The 2743-nt window shown below is 38.8% G+C and overlaps 1 non-coding gene across 1 annotated transcript; it reads right to left on the bottom strand.

Moving 5' to 3' along the window:
- Nucleotides 1-2435: 2435 nt before the first annotated feature.
- LOC121205450 (small nucleolar RNA R71) lies at nt 2436-2542 on the bottom strand. Its single transcript, XR_005900527.1, has one exon. It is a non-coding gene; the product is annotated as a small nucleolar RNA R71 (small nucleolar RNA).
- Between the last annotated feature and the right edge of the window lie 201 nt (nt 2543-2743).

Genomic DNA, 2743 nt, shown 5'->3' with positions numbered 1-2743 from the left:
AACAGAATGTCCATGTTTTTTCACACAGGCTAGGATATGAGCATGTCATGGCCATGTGAAAGACACGGGCCAGGGACACGGGCGTGTGTCAGGCCGTGATGAAAACCCCTGTTGGTGTGCATTTAGAATTAATTCCAGATGGGTGGAGGACACGGGCATGTCCATTTATTGTTAGGTTGTGTGAGCCATACGGGCTATCAACACGACCATGTCGAGTTGGTCACATGGGCATGTTGCCCCTCCCACATGGGCGTGTGCCCCTGTACCTAGTGATATTTTTCAGAGTTTGTGGAAAGATCCATAACATTCCCGAATGGTTTTAAATGACGGATCGAACCTCGTAGGCCCTTGTTACGAAGTTCTTGTTATAGAATCGAAAAAGTTTTAAATTTGACTAAATTTTGATGTCTAAGAATCGTGTGTTTGTACGTGATCGAGTTAGATAATACCTCGTATTCTGGCCCGTCGTAAGGTACGGGTGATAAATCGTAAACTATACATATTTTTACCCCATGTTTAATGCATTTTATGGATGATTTCTCATTAGAATTGGTGAATTCGATACTCCTAATGCTTTAATTTCATGTTTTATACTTAAGAGAGCATAGGAGAGCGAAAGGAACAAGAAGCGGGCCAAAAATGGAGAAAATGGTCCAAAGTACGAAATAAACACGGCCTGGACCTCCTCACACGGGCAGACTACATAGCCGTGTCAATTTGGGAGGCTCAAACACGGCCTGAAGTAATCGAACACGGGCGTGTTAAACGGGCATGTCTCTGCCGAGCCCAAGTTGAGACCAATTCAGAAAAGGCTAATTTTGAGGGTTTTTAGGCATTTCAAAGCCTATAAATACACCCTAGAGGAGGAGGAAAAAGGAGGCGGAGAATAGGGAGTAAGGAATTACTCCAAGGAAGCTGATTGATCCATCTCAGAAGCCAGATTCATCATCAAGACTGAAGATCTCTCCTCAATTTCCCTTCAGGAGCTTTGGGTTTTCTTTATGTTTTGTATTCTTTATTCTTCTGAGATGTTTTCTTATTTAGTTATGAACTAAAACCCCTAAATACCTAAGGGGAATGAAACCTAAGACGAATCTTGTTATTATTTTCTGAATCGTATGATAAATATTTAACTTGTTCTTAATTATGTGTTCTTAATTCTTGTTTTGATATCCTAGGATACTGATTCAAGATTAGCTCTTATTCAGAGGAGGAATAGACCCTGGCTAAGAGTACATTTATCATAATTAAGTGGAGTTGATTGTGCGCCTAGACATAGGGTGACAAGATTTTGACGGATTAGGGTGAAACCTAATAAGGGGATCCATAGATCGAGTTAATGCAACCCTAGAGTGTTAATTAGAGAAAAGTCTCGGTTATTCAATCTAGGGATTAGACGTTATTAGTCTTGAATAGGGATAATAACATAACTTAGGGATCTCTACGGAACAAGTTGAATGAATAAATCATCCGATTCAGAGCCAAAATAACAAGTAAAGTCTAGGTGGATTTTTTTTTAGGTATTGTCTTAAGTCAATCAATTTTTCCCAAAAGCAATTCCCCAATTCTTTTCTCTGTGAGTTCTTAGTTTAGATAATTAGTTAATTAAAACAAAACCTCATTATTCTTAGGCTAGATAATAAAAAGACAGTCATTACTAGTATTTTTAGTTCCTTTGGGTTCGACAATCCGGTCTTGCTAAAACTATACTACTGTTCAATAGGTACACTTGCCTACATCACGATAATAGTTTGTTTCAAGAGCGATTAATTATAAATATTTAAAACCTATCACGAAAACACGCAATCAAGTTTTTGGCGCCGTTGCCGGGGAACTAAGATATTAGGAACGCTTTATAGTTTATGACTAGAAGAAACCCGTCGGGATTATTACTTTTTGAAAAAGAAATCGATCGCACAGTACGTAAAAACCGAAGAGAAATAAGGCGAAGCTTAAGATACACGGAGAATGAGCAAGAAGACGATACTCAACCCCCAACCGAAGAGATGGTTGAAAACCAAGGCAATCAGCTACCTCCTACAATTGCCGTTAATTAAAATCCTGCTCCACGCACTATGTATGATTATGCTAAACCCTCTTTAACAGAAACTGAATTGAGCATAGTTAGACCTGCTGTAGCTACAAATACTTTTGAATTAAAACCTAACACTATTCAAATGATACAGCAATTTGTTCAGTTTGATGGTTTGCAGGATGAGGATCCCAAAGCTCATTTAGCCAACTTTTTTGAACTATGCGATACACTTAAAATCAATGGCGTTTCTGATGATGCCATTCATCTTCGGTTATTTCCCTTTTCATTGAGGAACAAAGCTAAGCATTGGTTGAACTCGTTACCACGAGGATCAATTACTACTTGGGAACAAATGACCGAAAAATTTTTACTAAAATATTTTCCGCCAGCTAAAACGACTAAATTACGTAATGATATCTCTTCTTTTGTGCAGATGGATTTATAAACACTCTACGATGCATGGAAGAGATACAAGGACCTTTTGAGAAGGTGCCATCACCATGGGTTACCGCTTTGGCTCCAAGTGCAAACATTTCACAATGGTCTAAATCCTTTGACTCGGCAAATGGTTGACGCAGCAGTAGGTGGAACCATCAATAATAAAACACTGAAAGATGCCTATGAGTTTATAGAAAAGATGTCACTGAATAACTATCAGTGGCAAGTCATGAGGAAAATGCCAACGAAAACAGCCGGCGTTTATAACGT

Source organism: Gossypium hirsutum, chromosome A08 (genome assembly GCF_007990345.1).
Source record: "Gossypium hirsutum isolate 1008001.06 chromosome A08, Gossypium_hirsutum_v2.1, whole genome shotgun sequence".
Classification (NCBI taxonomy): domain Eukaryota; kingdom Viridiplantae; phylum Streptophyta; class Magnoliopsida; order Malvales; family Malvaceae; genus Gossypium; species Gossypium hirsutum.
Note: the sequence above shows the minus strand (reverse complement) of the source record. Positions and strands in the feature narration are given on the sequence as shown.